At 47.4% G+C, this 27,453-nt stretch overlaps 1 long non-coding RNA gene across 1 annotated transcript; it reads right to left on the bottom strand.

The window, feature by feature from the left end:
- Positions 1-27,453, bottom strand: LOC123480453 (uncharacterized). Its single transcript, XR_006656466.2, has 3 exons — positions 27,183-27,453; positions 199-258; positions 1-104 (listed from the first exon to the last, which is right to left on the bottom strand). It is a non-coding gene; the product is annotated as an uncharacterized lncRNA (long non-coding RNA).

Genomic DNA, 27,453 nt, shown 5'->3' with positions numbered 1-27,453 from the left:
AACTTATTTATATAGCCAAAAATTTCTGTGTACTCACTCTAAACGGGCAGACCAGGTCCTTGTCTTCAAAGAGCTTACAGTCGACAGGAAGTCAGGGTCTCACCCTGTCACCAAAAGACAGACACATTTAGAAGTGTACATGGGTGCTTTGAAAGAACAGCATCCCGTACCACGAGAATGATAACGAAGATCACTCACCGGCATGGAGGTGATAGGCGGTCCGGAAAGGATCCCACGGAAAGATATTTGTGCTGAGATCTGGAGGCGAAGATGGGGAGAGGGCTCAGGCTGAGGGAGTGGAGGGTGTGAAGTTTCCAGGCTGGAAAGGAACTCGGCATTGCAGAGAACACAAAGGAAACGATTTGTGTGGGATGGGGAGTGAGCAGTGGGAACAGACCGGCTGAGCAGGTAGCAAAATGCCCCTTTTCCGCGCCGAAACCTTTGGGGAAATCCAGCCAAAGGAAACATGGCAACCCACAGGGACTCGAAGACGTCGGGCAGGCTAGCGTTGAAGAAACAACAACTGAAAGGAAAGCGTTACAAAACAAAAAGAGGAGCTTTGATAAAAGAAGGAAAGAATTTCTAAACAGGCTGGCTGTGGAGGTCCACAGCACTAAATCTGCTGCCGCGTCGACTAGGGGGAGACTTGATCACTACTGGATCTAAACACGGTCACCACCGGTCATCTCGTCAAAACCACCTCCAGGGACTGGGTGGGGCGAAGCCTGAGGGAGCTGAAGAAAGGGCAGCAGCCGCTCCGCAGAGAAGAGAGACGGGGCGCTAACTGGAGGGTGAAGCGGAGTCAGATGCTTTGTTTTTAGATTCTTGTAAAGCGCTTAGCAGTTTGGGGCCCATTCAAATGTTCAATTAAATAATTTCCTTTCCTTTCCTTTTTCTTCTCTTTCCTTTCCTTCTTTCTTTTCCTTTCTTTTCTTTTCTATTCTTTTCAAAGAGAGTAAAATCTCCTGACATGTAGGAACAGGAAAAATCTCTGTCCAAAGGTGTCCTCGTTGCCAGTATAGCCAAGCAGCTCTAGCCTTTGACTGATCTGCTAGGTTGCGCATTCAGCAAAACTGGGCTCCGTTGCTATCTATCCCTCGCGGCCCCTCGCACTGCAGCACGGCAGCAAGTTTGCCACCGCTGAACTCAGGGAGAACGTGCTGAGCTTCTGGGATGCGCTAGCGCAGGATATGTGCCGAAGGCCCAACAATGAGTAACACGCGGTGCTTGCATTTAAGGAGCCCGCACCAGGCCAGGAAACAGACCTGAAAACAGATACTTACAAAATAATGCTGTAAGTTATAATAAAACTATAGCCAGAAGACAGTGTTAGGAGGGGTCGTGAATAGAAGCCTGCCTGCCTCCCGAGGGGTTGGAAAGCATCCGGGACAGAGTTGCTGGTGTGAAGAGTGTGGTGATTCTTGTTTTCAAGTTATCTCAACTTTGTGCCATTTTTTTTCCTTGACATTCTCGAATCTGGTCCTTCCTTGAAACCAACAACATGAATTTGTAAGAGATCTAACCACTGAACACAGAGAAGCCGATTGGTTGACATAAATAATCCATTTCCATACTTTTATGAGCACCCTACTTGCAATACTTAAAAAAAATGTAATATACTGAAATAGTAAAATGCAAAACTTAAGACACGTGACTTCCTCGAAGTTTCACATGTTAAAGTGCAAAACACATTTGTAAATGCTTAACACAATACATAGCTAAATGGAAGCGTACTTTCCTTCTTTGGTTTTAAATTCCTTGCACTGAGTTTAGGAGGATGATGGTGGGCTTAGGCAGAGAGGGGACAAGAGGTGGGACCGGAATTGATAAGGTGAGGACAAATTACTGTGGTTAATTAGGCCCACAAACTCAAAGTCAAACCATTTACTCAAGAAAGACTCAGGCCTTAAAAAAACAAAAAGAAAGACTCGGGCCTTAGGAGAGAACTTCTTTATGAATCTCAGTAATCTTTCTTCACATAATAAAAGTTAATTATGCGGCAGCTTTAACGACTGAGTTACCTGGCTGAGAAGTAAAACTTAACTATGTAAAAAACTTAAAAAGTTAGAAAATGACTGTAAGAGTTGACTTCTTAGTGAGACCCTGCACACCAAACTGTGTCCTGCCTAATCACGCCCAGCTCTACGACAGACGGCGAGTCTCCGGAGAGATCCCCTTGCCCTTGAGTGAGAGTGACTCCCAGACTGGAGAGCTGTGTAAGGGTGGGGGTGTCTGGACCCAGTTAGGGGATCTGCCTGTTTCTATTGCTGCCTGAGTCCTTTCGAATGTTCCCGGCACCTAGGAGCTTTCTCCTGGGGTGTCTGTCCGCAGACGACGGTTAGGTGATAGCGTCACCGGCCTCCTCCTGGCTCCCAGGGAGCAGGCGACTCCTGAGTCTGAACCATGAAGTACTTGTCAACACCCTCAGGTAAGAGGTTCCGAGTGTGCACGGATCCAGCACCTCTTCTGCCCTCAGACGTGCTGATGTTTATTGTGGTGTGTCACATGCCGTCCTGACACAGCGATGTTCTTAGGTCCTTTTGGTGCCATCTTCTTCAACTTCCGGCCCTCAGAATCACCTGGAAATCTTAAACCCAGATTACTGGCTGCCATTCCCAGAGTCAGCGATTCAGGAGAACAGAAGGCTTTGCTTCCCTAACAAGTTCCCAGGGATGCTGATGCTGCTGGTCCAGGGACCCCACGTGGGGAAGCCTGGTCCTGGGGATCCTTGACCCTCCTGAAAGGCCGTGCGCAATCTGTACAGGTGCCTGTGTGGTTTTGTCCTAGCACAAGCTTCATCACTTTCGTCAGAATCTCCAAGTGAGTTAAACCACAAACAAACAAAAGCGGGTGGCTTGAAGAACATTTCCTAAGGCACAATGCCCGAGGGAGTGCGGATCTGAAAGACCCGAGAACTCACTGTGGCACACAAGGAAGAAGCTCACTGGACAGGACCAGGTTACTTCCCCTGTAGGTGCTCAGGGTCACTGGTTAGAGCTGGATAATGGTCAATGGGCACAGACAAAAAAAGAGATTTGAATAGGAATCAATATTCTCACCCAATAGGAATTTATTTTTAATTATAGATAATTGTGCTGGATTGCAACAAGATGATTGGAAGCATTACGCTAATGCAGGAGTAATAAAGCATGAATCGCTGATGCAATCTTTGGAAATGTCACATCAATCAACCAACACTGGAACAACAACAGACAAAAGGCTAGGATCTCGCATTATTAGTTGATGGTATCGTAGTTAAAACTGGCCTTTAACTTACTCTTTAGGAGCCCCCACAGGGCAGTGGGAGGCCCCGTGCACAGCCAAATGAAGGTCTACCTCCTTTTAGGCTCTGTTCCCCACCCCTGCTCTCAGAACCCCTTGCTTCTTAGCAGCAGTGGAACACAGGCGATACGAACACAGGCTTATGTCCACTCAGACCTCGGTTCAAGCCCCAGCTTTGACCTTTGCTAGTTACAGACCTTGAGCAAGTTTCTTCCACCTCTATGAGCCTCAGCTGCCTCAGCTGTAAAATGGGAATGAGACCTTATGCACCTTACGCTTTTCTGATGATTAAGTGATGTGGTCCGTCAAATCTCTGACACAGTAAAAATTTGACAAGTGGTCGTGTAAATCACGTCTTGCCCTGACGTTGCTGGTAGAGTCCCATTTGGCTATTAGGCTTCGAAACGAGCACCTGGCCTTCCAGGGAGCCCCTCCAGACTCGGGTTTATTTTCTAGGACATAGTTGTCCGCCTAGTTTTCATATGACTAACATTTCATGAGGGTTGTGGCTTAGTCTAAGAACGGTTCTCCAGCTTGCAGATCAAGTAAGATGCTTTGGCCAGGGCTGGGCTTGCTGACTAAATGTCTGCCCCATATGTATTCTGTCTCCCGAAGCTAGGAGACCACAGACTGAAGAAGACAAACTGGGGGGTGGGGAAATGGAGGGAAGAGGTAGATGACAAAAGTCTCCCACACAGTGACTGCTAATTTCTATAGCAGCAAAGGTGATGACTAGTTCAAAGCGAAAAATATTTCTTGAGGAAGGAGGAAGAAAGCAGTATTGAGGACCATCTTTGTGTATTATTGCACAATGCTTTTTTATAGAAAAAAAGAAACAGAAAAATATTACCCAAATTTATAGAGCCAGCAATTGGTAGAGTTGGGATTAAAATGTTCAGACCTGTCTCACTCTGCATGTCACATGCCTTTGGTTAAATCATGCTGTCTTTACCAGAGTAATTGACTTCTACTTCATAGCCTTGCTGTTTTAGAAGAAGAGGCAGATGGTGGGTATATGGGGAAGAAAAACCATAATGTACCTACAGTAATTGCAAGTAAGTCAAGAAAAAAGCACGTCTCCACACACAACCAGAACAAAAATTACTGATCAAACACACAAAATCGCTTGACAAAAATACAAGCTCCATCTCAGACTGTGAGACCTTATTTTCCTCGTCTGGAACAGAGAGCCCATCAAAGGGCAGAGGCAATGAGACCATGGGCCTGCTGAGGGCAGCAGAGAGTTGGAACTTGGTGAGCACCTTTTCTGGGCTGACATGGAAGCCAACCCATAAAGTTGCCTGGCGAGATTGCATTGACTTTTGAGATTCAGGCTCTGTATGTAGGTAGACAGAGGTTACGGTAGATCTGAACGCAGGTCTTTGCACTCTTGTCCAGCCACACGTTTGCATGTGGGTCAAGGTGGCAAAAGGGTCTCAACCAGAGAACAAACTGCCATAGCTGTGAGTTGGGGGAATAAGAAGAGCCGTTGGAGGTAGGGCCTCAGTGGTGCACCGTGTCGGGGCGAACGTGCTCGGCCCTGCTGGCTCTTAGAGGACAGACAGGCTTGGCTTCGTGGCAAGAACATGGACCTGGGTGGACAGTCTTACTTACTTACTTGCCTGGCCCCAGAAAGCACAGGAGTGTTTGGCTCTTGGCTTTAAATGGGAGATAACTTTTGAACCTGACAACACCCATTGTAGATGTCGTAGACATATGTGGAATTCAGAGCCTACACAATGGAATAGACCCATGGAGAAAATGTACGTAAAGAATAAACACAGTGTCCATGTTCTCATCTACACCTGAAATTTAAGGAGCATCCATCGTGGGTCAGATCCTGTGCTCAAGCTAATGAATGCAAAGACTGAGTAGTGGTGTCACTGGGGAGATGGGACTGGCATGTAAGAAGGTTTGTAATCCTGAGTCGGCATCCAGTAAAGGCCAAGGAGGAGTGTAAACAATGAGGGGCAGAGGTGTTTTGAAGTTCACGGTGGCCTGGGATGGTTTCAGTTGGCTTCACGGAGATGGTAGAACATTAACCGGATCTTGGATAGAGGTTAGGCTCAGATGGTAGAAGAGCAGAAAGGACAACATTCCAAGAACAGGAAGTTGTGTGAACTAGAGAGAGCCGGCGCAAAGTCACAGGGCAAGGCCAGGGGTGAAGAATAGGTCAGTCGGACTGAAGTGGTGAATTCGTGTGGGGAAAATACACCGAGGAATTTAAAGAATAATCCCACATTCGGATTTGTGAGACCATATATGTATGATACCATGGCCCCTCTCTTTAATTTGGTAAAATATGATCATCATCTGTCCCATCCATTAATTCTGTTAAACCCCTTGAAGCCAACAAAGTAAGTCCTGTTTACGATTCTGTCACTGTGTCCCTAACCTTAGTATTTGCCACTTGGTAGGCTAAACGAACCAACACAACTTGTCCTCTATACTTTGAGACTTGTATTCCTAACGAATAGTTAGCTATCAAACATCTCATTAGGGCCTGAAGGGCTGAACTTTGAAATCCGCAATTACAAAACTATATTTTTCCTTTTGAAATTTAAGAGCGTAGCTTAAAAAAGCGAAACATCATTGAGCAAACTCACCCAACCCAGCTTAAGTGAGGCATTTCTTCTCCCCTTCCCATTACAGGGAATTTCTTTTTTAAAAATTTAACTTTTTAATTTTTCTCATCCACTGATGAGCCAAGTAAATCACAAAGCTTCTCCAAGCAGCTGTGTGGCACGAGTGTGAGCATTTTGTTTTTCTCCTTAAGGAGGTATGACGACTGGATGGTTTTAGAAGGCAAATGATTGAAACTATTAACAGCAGATGTAACCCATTGTTTTTAGTGAATTGATCCCATCATCTGAAATTCTTCTTATAAAAGCTCCGCTGTAGAAGAAATGCTTGTCTTTGTGACTGGGCCCCCGATGAAGATGTGAACGGACGAATTCGTGCAGGTGGAATGTCGGTGACCACACTCAAGACGTCTGGGCAATGGAGCGCCTGCGTCAGCATCGGACAGAATGCTGATTTTACATGCCTACTTCTTAAAGATAAGGCTTGGAAACCTGCATTTTAACAAGTTCCTGGGTGATTCTCACAGCTCTAAATGCTGTACCACCTGCTGTGGAGTAGGGAAGGAGCAGACTTGGGAAGACCTGGAAGCTAAGCCGAAAAGAGTCTATAGTAGACACTGATGGTAGGGCGGGGAGAGGTCGGGAGAGAGAGCCTCGGTTACTTTCCAGAGCCTCCTGCGGGCAGAAGGGGCCTGAATGTGAGCTGTGATGAGGTGACCTGCACAACAAGGGGGTCACAGGAACTAGAGAACAGAGTTAGGTCTGGGATGGTCAGACTTGCCTCCTAGGATCCAGACAGACAGACTTACCCTTGCAGCACACAGGGTGACTGCTCCCAGGACAATGTGTCTGCCTTGGGTCAGCTGTGGCTCTTCACATCCTTCCAGCCGCACACCAAGGCAAGCTGCTGGGGTGTACAAAGCTCCTGCAAGCAAGGCAGGACCCCAGAAGGACAGGCCATAGCAACCAAGGAGCGGATCCTTCAGGAAGAATACCTGGCTTTAATAAGCTGTTTTTGGACTTCTTTCTCTAGGTAACAAGGATCACAGCATGTTAGGTTTTTAAGACAAGGGCTGCTGTATCCAAAAGGGCACTTGAGAAGATGAATCCGAGGAACATGTGCTAATTGGATTGGAGAGGGCAGAAATCATAGGCAGGGCATCCAGTTAGGAGACCTCTACTAGGGTTTACCTATTATAGTCTGCCTGTTCTTTTGACAGCTTTCCCATTTCCTGCCAGCCCGGATTATTTCCATCTCTCCAAAGGTGTGGAGACTACGTCTTATCAATCTCCATGTTTGCTACTCGGTATGGTCCCAAACGGAATCAAGCAATCTCAGTCTACCATCTCCTAGTAATAAAAATATATTTTATTTTTAATTCAAGGCACATCATATTTATCAGCCTTTTTACATTTTAATTCAACAAAAGAAATACTTATTGGACACATATTTGGGGCTAGACATGGGACTAAACCCCGGGAATAGAATGATGAGCAAAAGAGACGTGGTACCTGCTGCTCTGGGGCACGCGGTCCGCGGGGAGAAAGACCCAAAAGGCAGCGTGTGCAAGGGTGTTTCAGACAGAAGAGTAATACTAGCAAAGGAGCAGGGGCCACAGAGAATTGTGTCCCCCGTGTAGGTAAAGGAAGGGTCACGTGAGGTGGAGCGGTGGCTGTGGATGAAGAGCAAGCCCGAAGCCCCGCAAAGGAGTTTGACGTTTAACTGACAGGTGGTGGGGAGCCACTGAAGGCTTTCCAGCAGAGGAGCTGATTGGCCTGATAGGGATTTTAGAAAACTGAACAGGCCAAAAGGACCATGTGGAAGATAAAATCTATCACTTTTGTCACTGGCTGGAAGAGGAAGAGATTAAAGCTGGCGGGGGGGGGGGGTGTTGAAAGTTTCTCTGTCCTGATGACCACACGGATAAGAGAATGTCATTAATGCAATATGCCACAAGAGGAAGAGTCTGCGTGGAGCAGGCTGACATTCAGTTCTAACTCATCCCTAACATTACAGTTAAGCATCCCATTAAACTCACGAACTTGGCCACAGCCCTCAGCTGCTCTGAGCTCCCCAGGGGACACCATTCGTTCCCCTCATGAAGTACAAACTCATTACCTCCTAATCCAACCAACATTTGTTGTATGACTGTTTTGTTCAAGTCACTTCAGGGAGGAGTGGATGAAATGCTGAATTAAGATGTAGCTCCTACCTTTATCGAGCTCACAAGATAAGAGTCATCCCTCTGTCCCTGAACCAGATCATGTGCTTGTTACTGTAGACAGGGAGCATGGGGGGGGGGGTCTCCCCCACTGGCCACAATGGCACCAGCGGAGGTTCTTACACTGAGTGCACCAAAAGCTAGAAAGATGGATGGACAGGGCCTGAGCATGCCAAAAGCTAGCAGCAAGTAATGGGATAGAGAAAAAAAACCTCTTCCCTCCCTATTTCTATAGGAACTGAGGGCTTGAGCAGGAAAGGGGGATGATCTTAGAGATAGGAGTTCACCATCCTCCCGGGTCATGACACCTGAATAAACCTCTCCCCTTTTGCACCAGATCCTGTCTCACGAGTTTGGCTTTCTTTGCAGTAGGCAACCAAACCCACATTTTCAGTTATAGTTTTTGGTGACTCAGGACGGTAGACCTCAGTAAGTCTCTGAGGGCCCAGACTGGTGTCCCAGCTGCCTGTGGCGGGCTGACCCCAGGAACAGGGCTGTGGGGCCTTCCCAGAAGCTGCCAAGAGCTTTCCTTGGGGAATCTCCCTGCTCTTCTTCTCCAGGCATCAGCCACCTGAAGCACCTGACTGGTGAAAAGAAACCAGTTTTTGGAAAGCAGACAGACTCCAAGACGAGGTAAGTCAAACTGGTGTGCACACTGGGGGTCTTCTATCCCTGCCACTTGGGCTTTCTGCCACCTGCGTCTGGTTAGGACCATTTGCAGTGCCAGTTGGTAGGCCATCCTGGGCTGTCCGTGCTACATGGGCTTCATGTCACTTCAGCTTCATGACATTTGGGCTTCGTGCCATGTGGGTCCAGTCAGGACCACTTGCGGTATCGGTCAGCAGGAGATAAGACACTAGGACTTGCTTGTGAGCACTCATTTGAATTATGGACCCAAATTTTGTTTATATGTCCTCACTTTGTCTGGAGTCCCACTTTTTCTGGGTTTGTACTTTTGTGCCATCAGGGGTTGTTCTGTTGCAACTCCTGAAGGGAGCCCACTAGTTTGAATTTTAACAGATTGGTCCATGTACAGTTATGATCCGGTGACTAAGAAGGAATTGGATTTCTATTGTAACCCTGCTTGGCCTATGTCTACTTTGGACTACAAGGAAAATAGTCCCTAAATGGTTCCCTAAATTACTACACCATCATGGAGTTGAAATTGTTTTCCCAATGGTCAGGGAAAGGAAATGAAATCCCTTATCTCCAGGTGTTTATGGCTTTATACAATAAGGATTTGGCAAGGACAGGGAAGACACTAAAGATACAGGGAAGGGAACTGGTTTCAAACTCCCACCCCCCTGATACTAAGACACAGGATGGGAAGGAAAGTGAGGAGATGAATCTCTGTAACGCTTTGAACCCAGGGCACCCAGGATTAGGAACAGAAAGATTTGCTTCACCACCATCCTGCTGCTCGATACACCTGAAATAGGCTCAGAGGGGTGACAGCCCCACTCCTGTATGATGAAGGGATGAGCTCCCCCTCGAAGACCTGGCAGGGCACCCAGTTTGGCCAGGGAACATCCTTACCTGGAGAGGGACAATTCCCTTTGAGGCAATACCTGATAGGCAAAATAAACCAGGAAGGGCCCCCACTGGCCGCTACTGGGCCCATACTCTGTTTTCCACTTCAGATTTACTGAACTGGAAAAATTCCAACCCTTCACATAGGGAGAATCCTCAGAAAATGGCAGATCTTGTCACCTCCATTTTTGCCACTCACCATCCAAACTGGGAAGACCTACAGGCTCTCCTTAACATCCTGCTAGCAGCAGATGAAAGGCACCTAGTTATGGGGTAAGGCTAATGAAGAGGCTCATCACCTCCATCAGGAGAATCCCAACAGGACCCCCCAACCCAGCTGGGGCGACTCCCTTGATTGAGCCCCACTGAGACCTGAATAACAGGGACCTAGTTTTCCTAGAACATTAAAAAAGGTGCATATTGGAAAGTCTTACGAGAGGGCTAAGTAAACGAAAGAGCCTGAGTATGCTCTGTGCCACTCAACAGAATCCAAACAAAGATCCTTCTAAATTTTTAGAAAGGATCCATCAGGCCTAACGAAGACACACTGAAGCCGACCTTAAACAGTGTTTTGTGGGCCACTGTTTTCTTAGAAAGAGTGTGGGGAAACCGGAAGGAGAGGCAGGGCAGGAAAAGGGAAAGACCCACTAGGCACCAATCAATGTGCCTGTTGCCAAGGGGAAGACCAGTGGCGGAAGGACTGCCTGGAACTCAAAAAGAGAAATAAAAAGGATGGAAACCCTCACTGAAAAATGTTAGGAAAGAATGATGAATCTGATGACAAATGAGGAGGCCCAGGGTCTCCCCTAGACACCTCCTGACCTATTCCCACTTTCCGACAGGAGGCCCAAGTACAAGGACAGTGGGGGACAAGCTAATTGACGTCCTCATAGACACAGGATCTACATGCACAGGGCTCAATAAAAAGCTAACCAAGAGAAGTTTGGCTGCGGTGTCAGTTACTGAAGTGAGCAGACAATGACAAAAGTAGGTGTTCCTTCGACCTCTAGAATGCCAGCTTCAGAATCAAAACTTATGCATAATTTTCTCTACACGTCAGACTGCCCCATTCTATTGTTGAGCTGAGGTTTACTTGGCAAATTGCCTGCACAAATAACCTTTCCCCTGGGAAGCAGCAATTATGGTTAGGAGTCCCACCAGAACATTCTCTCCAGCTCCAGGTATTCCTGACTTTTCTGGAAGGACCCAGAGGTAAACTCTTCTCACCTGAGATCTATGAACAAGTCGGGAAGTCAACCAGTATTGCCAAACTTCTTAAAATCAGGATTAATTTGGCCACGCCAGTCTCCCCGTAGCACTACCATTTTGCCAGTCAAAAAGCCTCACTCTGATGAGTATCGATTTGTATAGGACCTTAGGGCCATAAGTGACATTGTGCAGCACATTCATCCTATGGTTCCCAACCCTTAAACTTTGTTGACTGTGGTGCCCAGGGATAGCAAATGGTTTTTAGTTCTAGACTTGAAGGATTCTTATTTCTGCATCCCAACAGATGAACAGGCTCAACTATTATTTCCCTTTGAATGGCAGGACCCAGTAACTAAAGCCATGTTCCAATACTCTTGGACTGTGTTTCCACAAGCATTTAAGGGTTCCCTGACTACGTTTGGGGAAATATCAGCAAAAGATTTAAGGGATATTCAGTTGAAATCGAGAATTATTCTACAATATGTAGACGGCCTACAAATAGCTAGCAATACATACAAAGACTGTTTGCTTAACACCACCATGATCCCGAATCACGTGGCAGAAAGAGGATATAAATTATCACTTCACAGGGCCCAGCTTTGCAAACATGAGGTGGTGTATCTGGGACTCCAGCTGCAACAGGACGCTAGGATCTTGATGGCTGATCGAAAACAAGCCATCGCTACAATCAAAATCCCAGAGAGTTGGAGGTGGCTTTGTGGGTTCTTAGAAATCACAGGGGGTTGCCAAAATCGGATTCCAAACTTTGGCCTTATTGCAAGACCATTGTATAATTGGTTGAAAGGACTAGACTCTGAACCCCTTTAATGAGCAAGAGGCTCTAAGACAACACTTAACACCTGGAAGGAAAAGCTGGTTTTGGATTCTGCACTAGGATTTCCCTATGTATGGGAACCTTTCAAATTACACATTCACAAAGGCAAGAAATTAAACTTGGGGTACTAACCCAGACCCTGGAAAGTACCTCTCAACTCATAGCCTGCCCCTCAGAAAAACTGGATCACGTGAAGAAAGAATGGCCGCCATGTGCCTGGGCAATAGAAGCTACCCGTGACATCTTACTGGAAGCGGAGAAATTCACTTCATTTGGGGGGCCCTTATTTATAAAGGGCCATTCAGAAGATTATCCAAGCCTGTCAGATATGCCCCAAAAACAATCCTAAGAGAGATGGTCCTCCAACAGAAAAGGGGGGTGCAATATAAAGGGATATGCCCATTTGAGGAATGGCAAGTTGACTTAACACAGATACCGAAAAACCACAGAAAACTTTAAATTTTTACTAGGCTTTGTAGACACCTCTCCTGGATGGGTATAAGCACACCGCACTAGAACTGAGACTACTGAGGTAGCAAAACTTCTACTCAAACAACAACCCCTAGGTTTGCACTTCCTTATAGCATTCAACGCAACAGTGGGCCATCGTTCACTTCAGAGATCTCCCAGATGATGGGACAGGAAGTACAGATTCAGTGGAAACCACATGCATCTTGGACACCCTGATCTGTGGGGAAGACTGAGAACATGAACCACGCATTAAAGAAGACCCTGGCAAAAATATGCCGGGAAACACATTTGAAATGGGACCAGGTGCTCCCCATTTTCTTGCTCCTGATTAGGGTAGCACCCCGATGCAGTCTTCATTTCAGCCCTTTTGAAATAGCTTATGGGAGACCCTTCCAAGTTTCTGTTTTAGGAACACCTCCTTTAGATTTAGAAAATGAATAAAAAAATCAAACACAACATTTAGGGCAAACACTAACAACCGTGCACAGGTTTGCTCATTGCAGGTCTATCTACCTGTCTGATGAGACTTTACACCCCTTCCAGCTTGGAGACCGATTCTTACTAATGACCCGGAAGACTCAAGGTCCTGCACAGCAGTTAGCCAAGCAATGGGCCAGTCCCTCTGCTGTCCTGCTGACAACATATTCCCTCAGGGGAATCAAGCCTTAGACCCACCACCCACAGATAAAGCCGGTACCTGCTGAGGAGGACTCGGATCTCGCTGCCACTGTTAGTGCTGCAGAAGAAACTGAACTTGGACTCCTGAAAGAGATTTAAAATTTCTCTTTTGGAAAGGGACAGTGCCTCTCAGAGCTAAGTGACAATGTTAGTTTTTATTTTTATTTTTTGCATTTCCCAGATAGTAGCTTCCTCAGTAAATTTATCCCGATGGCAGGTATGCCATCCAAAGCCCCACTCGGGATTAGATTATAGGGATCCTTTAGTCTCTCCTGTTTCTGATTCCACTCCAATTCCCCCTGCACTACTAGACTTCCCCTCACTGAATACATGATTGCTTGTCTACATAGTAGATCTAACTTTGGAGGCCCATCTACAACACTGCCACTTGAAATTTGAAGCAGTCTACCGGCTTCTCTTGTCCAGCAGTGCCCTAGTCCAGACACCATGTGTGCCCCCTTCCAAAGACAGAAATCCTTCTCCTTCCCATAAAGGCTTCCCTCCATGCTTGACCCCCTTCTTCCTTTAGGAGACAGCAAGAATCTCTGGACCTGGGAGTAGGTAAAACTATGTTGCGTGACAGCAGGAAGAAATTACAGAAGACAAGACCTCCATCCATTTACCCTTGTAAGATTACAAGAGTAAGATTTTTACCATAGACAGTCAGAGTGCCAGGGAGCCAGGGAGTCTCTCCCATTAGCCAAGATGATGCAGGGGGAGTTTCTTTTTTATTTTTTAATCCTCACCTGAGGACTTTTTTTTCCCACTGCTTTTAGAGAGAAAGAGGAAGGGAGAGGGGAACATCCATGCAAGAGAGAAGCACCGATGGGTTGCCTCCATCGATGCACAGACTGGGTATCAGTGCCCAGGCCAAGAATCGCACATCAGACTGGGGGTCGCACATGCCTGTGCTTGGACCAGGGATTGAACCTGCAACCTAGGTATGTGCCCTGAACGGGAATCAAACTGCATCCTTTCAGTTACAGGACGATGCTCCAACCAACAGAGCCACAGCAGACAGGGTGTGGTGGGGGAAAGTTTCTTACACTGAGCATACCAAAAGCTTGAAAGATGAATGGGCAGGGCCTGAGCCTGCCGAAAGCTAGCAGCATAAGATACATTGGATAGAAGGAAAAAAAAAAAAAGGCCTTCCTCTCCCTATCCCGGTAAGAACCGCAGCTTAACCGGGAGGGGGAACGGTATTTGAGATGGGAGTCCACCATTCCCCCAGGTCACAGCACCTGAATAAACCTCTCTCCTTTTGCACCAGCACCTGCCTCATGAGTTCAGCTTTCATGGAGGCCGGCAGCCGGACCTCCGTTTTCAGTTACATGCTGGGCACTTGATACACCAGATGAGTAACTTTCAGTGCCAATAAATCCACACACAGAAATAAATTCCATGTTGATGCCGCCGGAACATTAACATGGACTCCTCCAACTCATACTTCCAAATGCTGGCTCATGGAGACGATTCTATTTTTCTCATTTATTATTTTTAGGCAGGGGAAATTTATTTTAAACATAAACATTTAAACATATCCGTGTTGTGTGGAGAGATCACACAGAAATATTTCACTTGAGAAAACAATTCTGCCGTTCAAAAGTGAAAGGGTAGCTTGATAAACTAAAAACCACTCGACTGAAATGTGGAGGCTCCCTGTCCCCCTGGCCATGGGCATGTCACCTGCTGTGATGACAGAACCACCGTACAATTTCCATACAACTCGATGTCCCAGTCTCAGCTTTGGGCAAGTTCGTCTAGACCAAATGTGAGTGTCCACAGGATGCAAAAAAAAAACCCAGCTGCTTGATTCAATTTAAAAAATTCAATCACCCAGATTTTTTTTTTTCCTCTAAGACACCAGCCAAGTGTGTGGACTGATTTTTTTCCAGAGAATTTATTGGTTCACAGCACATAGACAAGAACTCTGTGTCCAAAGAACTCAGAGTTTCAAAGCAAGGTGATGATGCAATGCAACGTTGTGACCGGATTCCATCCTGGATTTGATGAAACCACCCAAACCCAGAGGAGTGGCTGCTTCTGGTTCGAACCAGTTCTAGAGGCAGCGGTGTGTACTGCAAACATCACGGCCCTAGGAATGTGGAAGCTGGTGTTTTTGCCCTTTCTCTGCTACTAACTGGCTGCCAGACCTGGGCTCGTTCGCACAGATTTCCTCATCTATTAGTGAACGATTTGGGCCAGTGGATTTCGGAGGTTCCACCCAGCTCTTAAACGTCGACGATCCCAAGAATGTCTCTGAAAGAAAGTTCTCCGACTTCACCATCCCGGGTAAACATGATCTGACCATGCTGAAATTTCCTGTTCTTGGTAATTACAATTAATTAGCAGAAAGCTATGGCATCCAGAATCCATCATAGCGCAATGAGGATTATAAACGCTAGCCAGATGGCGAAGAGATGAACTGAGAGAAGAAACTTCCTTTTGATTTCCAAAGCCCTGTTTCAAGTGTCTGCAGGCTTCTCTTTCTTGGGCGATGACCAGCAAGTCATTAGTGGTTTCTGCAAGCAGAGCCCAGCCTAGGCTTGGCCTGGCTTTGACAGCCTCCAGTCTGGTCTGAAGTTTCATCTGGAGCCTGGTCAGAAACATGCAGTCGACCGTGGTGCGATGTACCTCTTCCTGTGTTTGAGGACAAAGAGTCTTCCGATAAACAGAGTAACAAGAAGGCTTCCCAGTCCAGACAGAGCAAGCACATCAGCTCCAGAGCATCTCCTGCTTGCTGTAAAGCAAAGAAGGAGGAGTTTCAAGGGGGAAAAAAAAAGGAAAGCAAGCATGACTTGCTGAAGACCTCTTGCTGTTTGACGGCGCCTCACCCTGGCTAAGAAACAGAAGAGTTTTATTGAGTTACCCCTTCGTGTCTGCATATCGCAGGAGTGGCCTTCTGCTCGGAAACTCTGGGTTAGAGTGTGCTCTGTAAGCAGATCTGGTTGTCTGAAGTCCCAGTAGACTCTGGGGTCTGCCCTCCTGGTGTTTATCCTTAAATCCCATGCTCTGTCCTCTCTCGTTAATTAATGAGGCAGGTTCTGGTCAATGGCTCATGTGGAATTATTTTAAACGTCGGAGTAATTTCTGAGTAGGAATAAAGCCTTCGAGGTGAATTTGATTGTGTGAAGAGTGGCACCTTCTGTCCTCCAACTTGGATATTTATGATTTTGCTTTACAAACTGGATCCATTCATTCTTCACCCTTGTGCGTGGCCCCCTCAACAAAGGATGGGGTTTTATATCACAAACAGAGACCCCCCCCACACACACACACCTCCATTTTCACCAAGGGTTTGGGCCAAATGACTCTGTAGGAAAAGGTCTAATAAAGCACATAAGTGTTGAATCTAGCTCCAACAAATGATTAACTAAAATGTGAGGAGAAAAACAATAACAGGAAGCAACAAGGGCACGAACACAGATGAGTCATCTGTCAACCCCTCGTGATGGGCTGCCGATGGTGTTTTACAAGTTAAGGACAAGGTGACCTCCAGGGCCACGGCTCCTGCTTCTTTAGATGGTTTTCCTTTTCCAGGCACCACCTCTGAAGTTGTGCAAACACTCGGCAGGGGCCTTCGGGCAAGCTGGGTCCGAATCTCAGGGCTGCTGCCCTAAGGGGGTTGAGATGATCTGAACTTATTCTAAGGGGCAAGAAAATGTCAACAATGTCAAAACTTTAAAACAAAACTTTGTGTGTATACTCCCTGAATATCTGTATACATGTTTGACCCCTGTCGTTCTGCGTCTGTCACTACCACTCTTTCCTGCTCTCTTTCCCTGAATTTCCTGACACGCATGGATTTGTCTACTGTCTGTCCCCCACCTCCCCAGAATGTAAACTTTTCGAGAATAATAGGATTTTTTTTTAATGTTTACAACATGAGTCTCTGCTTAGCACACAGAAAGTATCAATGAATGAATGAATCCAATGGAACACCTGTATGAGGTCATTCACTCAATGGGAGTTAGCAAATAAAGGGATAATTAAGTCTTTAACAAGAAGGAAAGAGGCAGATTTAATGACGTTCTATAAAGGACATCAATAACTGTGAACTAACAATATCTTCATTGTTTCTGTCACTACTTAAATTACCCGTCCTGATTTTAGATGCCATCTGACACCGGAGACAATGCCCTGGAGCTCCCCGTGGCTGTGAGACAAGCCCTGAGGCTGGCTCTCTCCCACCCAGAATCTGCACACGATCTTTGTTTGGACAGGAAAGCAAATGCCTGTTGACCATTCAGGAAAGTAAAGGCAGTGACCAGGGAACAGAAGCTTTATTCACAGCAGAATCTAGTTCGTAGGCAGCCAAAAAAAAAAAGGTGGGAATGGATTAATCAATTGGTTTAGAGAACATTTTGAGATTTTAGTTTCTTTAAATAAAACACATTACATATCTATCCGATTTGAGATGGTTCACTAGGCATTCCTTTAAGAAAAAAAAAACAAGTTTCAAAAAAATTTGAAAGCTTTTCAGTGTTCAGCTTATTATTAATGCTTTTACAGAATTCCTTGATTCAGCTAAGTTCCCGTATTTAATAAAGACCAAACAATGATTATTAAATAAGTGAAACTAATCAACAAAACAAACAAGTGAGCAAAATAGGACCAGACACACGGAAATAAAAACGAACTGGTGGTGACCAGAGGGTGGGGGAGGGGGATGACAGGGGAAGGGGCGAGCAAAGGAACAAGTATAAAGGGCCCAGGGACAAAGACAATGGGGTGGGGGTGGGGGTTGAATGTGGAAGGTGGGGGTGGGCAGGGCAGGGGTGAGTAATGGGGGAAAATGGGGACGACTGTAATTGAACAATAAAAAAATTAAAAACAAAACCAAAAGCCATTTCATTAGGGAGATGTAATTTTATGATATGGTGCCACTCCTCCACGGATGATGCAGTTCTGCAGCCTGGGTCACCTGAGCGGGCCTGCTCTGAGCGGCCTCGGGGGCATAAGGTGGCTCTGGGCCTCACAGGACAATGCTGTGTAGCAAGGGCCCAGAGGAAAGTGGGCACTGGCACGAACGGGGGATCACACTGGCTGCAGAGAACACACTGAGTCCCTTGGCCCTCGTGACCCTTGTCACACCGGATCCTAACCCGAGATTCCAACTACTTGGGGAGGGGACGCTGGGAGGACAGCACTTAGGATGTTTTGTCTCCCTCCCCATTCACATGAAAGTGACAAGTGAGCCCTGGGGGGAATGTGGAGAGTTTGCAAGTATTTCGGGCTGGAATCTCAGGATGACTAGGTAGAGAGAGTCAAACAAATAGCCCTGGCTTTTGGTTTTTTAGTGGGTGTGACTCAAGAAACTGAAATTATATAAATACATAAGAACATTAACATTCGAGACTTAAACTAAGAATTAGTTCACCAACCTCTTGGAGTTTATTTAGATTTGGGTAAGAAGAGGTAGATGACAAAAAAATGCTTGGAAAATACAACTTCTAACACAGAATAAAAAAAGTTCTAGTATCTTTCTCTTCGTCATGAAGACCTTCGCGCGGAGTAAAATGAATCAGGGGCTGCTGTTCAGATTCTTAGTACGAGTACGGGATGGACTGTGTACAATTCAAATGCAGCCTGAGTCAGGGCCTCTGCCTCAGAGAGCTGGCCCTGCCGACACTCTGCTGCACACCCTCCCCGGAGGCAGACCTTCTGAGTCTGGCGTACTCTCTGCACTGTGAGCAAAGGGCCAGCCGGCTCTAACACTCTGTGGTCATAGATCTAGTTTTCTCATTAAGGCCAATGGTCAGAACTACTAAGATTGCCCCAGAGGCCTAGGTAGTCCAGATAGGGCAGGAATATCACCAAGGAATATTCAAAGGAACTTGCAAAAGTCCATAAATATAATAGAACCATTAGACTAAAGGCAAACCATGGAAGGAAAGACAGAGGCAGTAGGGGAAGAGTTAGAGAAATCCAGGTAAAGGCACATACTGCGATTGAGCTTCCTGCTAATCAAATAAAAACTTGTACCAAAAAGTTCATCACAACATTATTTTAAAATAAAGAAGATTTGGAAACACCCATGTCACCAATGAAGGGGAGACAAGTAAGAGAATTATGGCTGTATCAGTCAGCCATTGCTGCATAATGGGCCAGCCCTAACCTCTCTGACTTAAAACAACTAGCATTTAATTGCCATTAAAACAACAAGTCCCTGTCTCAGATGGGCTCCTTCATGCAATTGCACTCAGCTGACTGGTCAACCCAGAGCCGATTGGGCCGTGAAGGCTTAGCGGTGACCTCTGGGTTCACTGGTCCCTCCCACCCGCCCCACACAAGGTTTCTCAGTCTCTAACAGGCTAGCTTAGGGTTTTTCTCATGATGATAGTCCACAGCAGAGTTCCAAGAAGACAGGCAGAAGCACACAAGTGGTCTTGAGGCATAAGCTTAGAATCTGCACATGGTCCCTTCGGCTACATTCTCTCATCTAAAGCAAGTCACAAGATCAGCCCTGACTCTGGGAGAGAGAAAATAAACTTTACCTCCTGATGGGAGGAGCGCAGCAATACACTGCCTGCAAAGGACTAGAAACAGGGCGGGGACGTGAAGAATGACCTTTTGCAATCTACCACAGCGGGTTGTTATGTTCTGGATTATTATCCAGTCATTAAAAAGGAAGCCTACGCCACCAGCGGGTAAAGCTAACAGAACAAAAGGAAAAATTATGCTTCAACTGTCATTACCACCATATAAATGGACACACCAAAAGTTAGAGGAGAAGATACAGATAGAAGAGTTGCATAACAATGGCGGAATTTGTGTTTTTAACTGTTTGAGGGAAAAGTTATTCTGATAGATTTAGTGGGGACCCCAGACCTCACGTCCCCTCTGCCTACAGCATAAGCTACACTTGCCTCCTTCAGCTGGCTTTCCTAAAGTACCCAGTGAAGGAACAAGAGAGTTATGGAGAGGAAGAGCAAATGACCTATTTTTTTTTCCCTTTGAGACAAAAGGATTCAACCCCCAAATTTCACGTCAGATGGTTCAGCTGACAGAAGGAATTTAATGTGGCGTTGTATGCTTGCTATTTCTAGGGAGATGGAGTTAGCGGGAGGTGTCAGAACACAAAGCAGAAAGTCTACCTGTCCAGGTATCTAGCACAGGAGTGAAACCTCACTGCATGACTCGCCAGTGCAGATGATCCAGAATTGCCTTCTGTCTGCAGGCACCTGCTCTTGCCTTCAGTTCAGGAGCAGAGTCCTCAAGTGAATGACTCAACTCAAAGTAATGCCGTCCCGACGTTACCACGGAGATACTGATTTCATGGCCTTTGACCCTTGCTGAGGTCAGCCACTGACCGGTACAGTGAACTCCACCCCATGGGCTGACGTTAGCCACCAGTAGTATTGTCCTCACCTGGCTTGCTTAAGTGACGCTGTGATTCTAATACGAACCTTCTCTGGAGTCCAGTTTCTTCAGGATCATTTTAAACAGGACCTGCCGGGGGCCCGGGAGGTAACTACACCGTGGTGTAGCACAAGGGAAAGTCAAATGCAAGTGTCCACCAGTGGCGAAGCCTCCTCACACGTGGCCAAAAGGCACAGTTCTCAGCAGACAGCAAAGGCAACCAGAATAAAAGAAATTCAGAGCAGGGAAGGCAACCCAGCCTCCGAGGACAGTCAAGTCCAGGGCAGTGTGCTGTTTGCATATGTTTCTGCCCTAAAATTCATTGCACCGAGGTTGCCCCAAACCTTATCTCCCTGGCGCTGTTGCAGTGCAGTGGGCACCGATGCCCCCAAGAGACTGTGGGACTAGGCTGAGCAGGAGAAGAGTCTCCATGTTGAGAGAGGACTCTGTCCCTCCCCAGTTCACCCGGCCTCCTGCTTCCTTCCAGGAAGATTTTTGAAAGCGGCCCAGCCCCGGTCCCTCCGCCACCCTCCCCAGACTCTTGGTGTAGCCCTCTAGCCCAGCCTGGATCCTGTGGCCCTGTGTCTCCCCAAACCCTCTCCTCTGTGTTCCCGGCAAAGCAGGCACTTGGAGCCTCTTGCCCAGTGACACAGAATTTATTTAAATCTCAACAACGTGTGAATCCGGTTCAAGGGATTTGCATGTTTACAAGGAGTGGATCTTAAAGAACTGGGACTCTTAAGGGTCAGACGTCCTATGTGAACCAGGAGGGGAGGGGCAGGCAACCAAATGGCTAGAGGGCCTGGCAGGCAACTTGAAGGAGTGAAGCAGGCCAGGGGCAGGAGTGACCTGGTTAACATGAGGGTCACGTGCCGGTTCAAACAGGTTCACAGGAGAACAGCGCTCAACTGAGACCCTCTAGAATGGGGGGAGAAGGCTGGTGTCCTTTCTACGTCGTGGCCACTCTCTCTTCCCGCTGGCGCCAGAACCAGGTCTTGCTTCTTGGGGACATTCTGGTCATACGTTTCTCTTTGTGATTTTTTTCAAAAGAAGCTGGAGATCTGGGTTTTCTGTGGAATCTTCTGGTTGTTACCTGCAGGGAACTAACTTCAAATATGGAAATTCTTTGCGAGGAGGGGGACCAAGTAATGTCATCTGTGGGCTGAATCTGGGCCTCAGGATGCCCTTTTGTGACCTCTGCTGAGGGAGGACAGTTGGAGAAAAGTGGGACAAGGTGCCACAGAGCAGATGCCCTCCAAATCATAAAGCAGGAAAGGGGGTTTTGGGGTGTTGGGGGTATGATGGAGGCTCATTAACACCTCCCAGGATGGAGCAAATTGAAGAGGTGTAGGATTTTTGTTTTATGTTCTTCAAAGAGAGGCATGATTTTTAAAAGCTGTGTGGCCACCCAGGGGGGACCGTGTGGGCCATAAGCGAAAGGGTCAGGCAACACAAGGCTGAAAGCCGCAGATTTGGGGTCACCACACTGCCTGTGCTTCCCTGTCTGGGCCCGCCCTTGGACTGTTTCCTGGGTGTGGGGCAGGAGATGTCCTCATAGAGATGCTCTGATCAACCTCAGCGTCGTCTGTTCAACCCTGATGTTTCACACAAATCAACTGAGCCCAGCGAACGGGAGACTTCCTGCTCTCCATCTCACATGGCTATTTTATGGCCAAGCTGAGGCCGCCCGCCCTCCCCCCAGGCCCCTGCTGCCCCATGTAGAGCCCATCTTGAAAACCTTCCCTGTCCCTCGCTTTGTCCTCACCCCAGGAGGGGGTGTCACAAAGGGCACTGGGGACATGAAAAAATCAAATACAACTTCATTTTGTATCTTCCTAAGACTTTCATATCAAACATTTTGCAAGGGAGGGAAAAAAACCCTTCTCAGATTCTGCATCCCTGTTTGGGGCTCAGAAAAGAGAGATATCAAATCATTTGACGCTTTAATTATGATAAAGAGCTTAGAAGGGCACATGCCTGACACTCCACAGGGGTGTCCAGCCCGCGACTTAGGATGGCTCTGAATGTGAACCAACACAAAGTTGTGAACTTACTTAAAACATTATGAGATTTTTTTGTGATTACGTGTCGCAGTGTATTTACTGTGTGGCCCAAGACAACTTTTCTCCCAGTGTGGCCCAGAGACGCCAAAAGGTTGGACACCCCCGCATAAAATGTCACTTCATTTGATCTGCATTGCTTCCCCCCTTGACAGGTGGGGGAAGGGAGGGTTTGGGAGGCTAAGACATGTGCCCAAGTGATAGAGCAGCATTCGAACCCACATAGTCTGATCAGAGCCCTAAGGTAATAAGCACAGTCCTACAGCTGAGCTTCACCCCTGACTCAAATCGCAAGAGATATTAAACACTCCACAGCTCCACTTTTTCAACATCCTGGCATCTGGGGGCAGCCCCTGTCTCTTATGCAAGACACCCCCCTGAGTCCCTCTATTATACTTTTCTCTTTTCAGCCTTCAAAAATGTGGTCTTCTCTCATTATGCCAATCAGGGCAGGAAGAAATGGACTTCTCTCAATAGTTAACCACTCAACATTTATGGAAGAAAGTTCTGGAAGGTTTATTTTAAATATGGAAGTGTCAGCCCAAAGGAAAAAGTGTAGAAGAACTCTTGAGGGGGCCGGGGAACAGCTCTAGAGGAAGACTTTCTGCACTTTAACCAGGTGTCATGGAATGTGCACGCCGGGATGGCGGGGTCTCCTGATCCCGGAAGAATACACGTACACAGAGGAGGTAATTGGATTCATTGTTTTGACACCTGAAAGGGTGACAAGAAACCTTTGACTGGCCAGTAATCAGCAGAGCACACCGTCGTTGTGTGGTATTCAACCAGACTACGGGCCACCACATTAGTGGGCTGGCTGGCCGGTCATCGGAGGCACGTAATAGTTCCACAGACTTAGCACGGAAGTGGATAGAATTCAAAACAGCCTCCTTGTCTCTGACATGCATCCAAATTTTTAATAGCAGCTAAGTACCTCACTAAGCAATTGAATAAAATAATGCATGTAAGCCCTAGAAAACCTTTTCAGGCCTCTTTTTATGTCTACATTGTACTGATGGAAAATTGGTTGTAATTCAAATTTTTCGACTTGGGCATGTGTTGCACAATAGATTCTTTTTTTTTTTTTCTCTTTGTAAAACTTGAGCATGGTAAACTATTGGAGGAGTCCAGCAATTTTGGTCATTCTGAAACTAGCTGTCAGATTTAATCTGTGCTAAAGAGAGAGAAGGCAAATGTATTCTGAAGCTTGTTATGTAATTTACAGATTATTTCTACAATTTATATTCCATCAAGGAGGGTGGATTAGGTCTCAGAAAGCAAGCAATGAATGACCAATTAATTTTAGCAGAGCGATTCTGGTGGCGCGGACGGGGCAGAGATGATTAGACCCTTTTCTAGCCGTGTCCCAAGGTCAAGTCACCACAGAGGACTGATTACATTTCCTAATGGCTTCTCTACGCCCATTAAAGAACACGCAGCTCTTCAGCCTCTCCCTGGGTCACGACATTCAAAATTTGCTCGGATGGCTCCCGACAAGCGAAAACGTATTCTCTATTCTTGAACCACATAAACAATAGCTAACCACTTCTAATTGACTTTAAATTGATTTCAGGTGGCTTCAGAGAAAAGCAATTTCTCCAACAGATTAACCTCTTAATTAAAGTATATTAACAACACTGTCAGGTGTAGAAATTCTGCTGCAGCAGAAAATTAAAACCTCATTGACATTCGTGTATGGAAGAATTGCTGTCCAGTCCCCCAGGGGCCAGGTTACTTATTGTGGTTCCTGCCCCACCAGGTCAACTCAAACCCGGCTCGCTGTGGAACTGCAGTCCTCCCAATGGGTCGGATGTGGGGAGGCGGGAGGGGGATGGGAAATAGACATCGTTCGGGGCATGCGTGACGCTGTCCTGGTACTTGTGGCTGCAGGAGGTTTCTTTTCTCAGGGGATGAAGCCTTTCCGTAATAACCATAGGCTACCTCAAATGCTCCGAGACATGAGGAAGAGCAGAACCAGGTTTTGGGGAGGGCTCTTCTGTACATTTCAGGTAGATGCCACCCGTCTCTGTCCACTAAGTCCTTGCTACGCAACAGGGGTCCTCAGATCAACGTCACTTGAAGACGGTTAGAAATGCAGAGTCTCGGGCCTCTTGGGCCCCGCCCAGACCTACTGAAACAGACGCACCATTTGAGCAAGATCCCCCCGAGAGTGCTCTGGAGCTATGACAGTTTAAGGACTGTTGCTCCAAGACAATGCTAGGTTGTGCCCCATCACCTAAGGCTGCATGTATACAGTCTTGGAAACATTGCATCATTTGGGTGAAAACAAACAAAAAAACAATGAAACTGATTGCTCAACCTTATGCAAACCAAACAACTTCCTTGGTGCTTTCTACTTTTCACCTCCTCTCTTCCAATACCCTCCTAGCCTGGCTGTGGAGTCAGTCCCACTGGGATATGGGTCAGGCAGGGTTCCTGACTTGGGCCATAGTTGGTTTCAGAATTCAGCTTTATCCCTGCACCGGCTCCACAGGCCCCGGATAGTCTGACCCTGGTAGTTTGCCCTTTTGGGGCTGAAGCCTGTGGTTCATGCTCTTGAATTGGTCCCACATCTGGAGATTTGTTTTTAAATCCTCACCTGAGGATATGTTTATTGATTTGAGAGAGAGAGAGAGAGAGAGAATGTGAACAGAGAAACACTGATTGGTTGCCTTCCAATCATGCACATCGAACAGGGATCGAACCCACAACCTTAAGGCGTATAGAACAGTGCTCCAACCAACTGAGCCACCTGGCCAGGGCCGAGTCCTGAGGATTTGTTGCTGCCTTTCAAATTTGCATTTTTGACCTTGCCCACCTGGCCCTAAGTTATCTATTTCCCACACTTACCTGTCTAAACTTAGGGTTGTGGCATTGACCTCTCACCTATCCCACAGGTGGCAGCCTATAGCCTGCTTTAATGTAGCTTGAGGTAGTTAAAAGGAGGAAGCTACAGAAAAATGCAGCTGTCCTCCGCACCCAGGTGTCATTGGAACAATTGGTTTAGAACTGTGATTCTCAGGTTTGGCTGCACGTCAGAATGCCCTGAGCAGACTCAAATTGTCTAATGCCCCGGGTCCCGTCCCAGATCAGCTCAAATCAGGATCTCCTGTCCTAAGCGTGAGTAGTCACACAAAGCTCCCAGATGATTCTGACAGGCAGCCATAGTACACGTTAGTGCAGAGCAACTTCCAGGCCCAGCCGCGCCCTGTCCTCTGTGCTTCACAGCTGACTTCCCCTTCTATTCTGCTTCATCTGTCTCCCCACCCGCAGAGCGTTTAGACAGTAGTGAATGAAGAACTTAGGGCTTCTATGTGTGTTAACGGGAGGAACGGATAGGACAAAAGGGGAGGGGGAGAAAGAACCTGCATGCGTTATCAGTCCTAAGATGTTTCTAAGACATTACCCAGAAGGGGTGGTAAGCCAGCCACCCCGACTTCCTCCCAGTTAAGGTGTGCAACTGGTGCAGAAGAATCACAGAAAGGGGGACAGTGTAACCCAGTAACCCTAACCACTACCCAGACTAGAAGAAAGGCAGACACGGCAGGCGGGAAGAGACTCAACGTGATACCGCAGATGTTTTTCCACTTGCAAATACCCCCCCAAAAAAGAAAATACCCCTTGTTGTGTGCCCCAGTGGCAGTTAGTTCTCAACCCATCCTGAGCACCCTAAGTCTCATAGGGAAATCGGAGAGACCCCCGGTGCTGTCCATGTCCAAGAGTGGCAGGCGACGGGGAGGACAGCAATGGTGCCACCCACCCATGTGGGGGCCCCTGGACTGGGCTCAGTCCCCCGGGTGGGTCTGCCTGCCAGGCCAGGACACCTGCTGCAGTGAGCCGGAAGCCGGGGCTCTCCCCGGACAGGCTTCTACTACTCATAGGTTCTTCAATGTCAGGGGCTCCTTGCAACAGCCACGGTGAGCTCGGTTCTGTCTAGGTGTATCCCCCGCGCCAGCAGAGGAACTGCACTTGGGGACTTGGTAGACATGCAAATGCCCCAGGAGAGGGCCCCACCCCTGAGCCACTGCAGCAGAAACTCTGCAGGTGGGGCCGGCAAGCGGTGCCCGGGAAGGCCTGCGGGCAGGCGCTCTGTCTCACACTCAGGTTTGAGAGCCGGTCTTTCATTTCACTCTTCCTCCGAAAGGGCTGTGTGTCTCCTCAGGCATCTGCTTCTCCCGGTGTGGTAAGGGGACCTGGTGTGGTGAGGGTCCAGTGACACTGCCTGAGCAGAGGTGGCCGGCAGTCCCCCTTCCTGACCCTCTGAGCCTCTGCTTTCCAGGCTCCTGTCTGTGATTCCAGACCCCTGGCCATCCGGCTTCCTGGGGTAAACTTTGCCTGGTGAACCTGGGGGATCTGCCGGCTTCATCCTGCCTCGGTTTCTCTTCCACGTTCTAGCCCCCCTCCTCCATCTGGTCCTCCCCTCTCTGCTTCCTTCTTTCTTGAGAGCTGAGGCCCTGCCTCGCCCCCTAGGCATCCTGGGCTCTGGTGACTCAGCTCCAATTGCTCTTCCTGCTGGTTGGTGAACTGCTGGCCTGTTTCATTTGGGTAGCTACCGATACACTGATATTGGCAAACACTTTGATTGAAAGAATTGAGCACTTTTTGGTTTCCAAAATCCTTCCACCTGTACTATCTCATCGTTATAGCTCATTGTTAGGCTCAAACAAAAAACTCAGGTATTATTTCTATTTAAGAGCCAACAATACTGAGACCAACCGAGGTCCAGTTAATAGAGCAGCAGAACAAAGACCGGAGTTCGGAGCTCTTAAGTCCTGACTCAGTGCTCTTTCCACACTGTTAACCTCTCTCCCCACTGGCATTTCCCACTCCCCGCCCCCAACCCCAACCCAGTAGGGCACCGGGAACATTTTGTACAAGGCCCAGATCTGTAATCCACAGTCACCTACGTCAAGTACTGGTTTAAACAGGACGAACTGCGAAGGTGTTTTACCTTGTCACGCAGGTGCACGCCGAAAGATCCAGCAGAAGATAAGAGGGTGATGCTGGGGCCATGCAGAGGGGTCCCCTGCAGCCACCGTGATTGGTTCCTGAGGTCAAATGAGCCTCTGGTGACTGGCAGAGGTGATGAATGGGCCAGCAGCTTTTGCAGGGGTTGAGAAATCAAGAGCTTTTCAACTCGAACCTCTTATTGGCTCGCATTTACCTCTCATTTCTTAGGAGTATCAAGAATAAATCTGGACAATTGAGAGCTAATAGGTTCT

This window comes from Desmodus rotundus, chromosome 13, assembly GCF_022682495.2.
Source record: "Desmodus rotundus isolate HL8 chromosome 13, HLdesRot8A.1, whole genome shotgun sequence".
NCBI lineage: Eukaryota > Metazoa > Chordata > Mammalia > Chiroptera > Phyllostomidae > Desmodus > Desmodus rotundus.
This window is presented reverse-complemented; position numbering and strand designations above follow the sequence as displayed.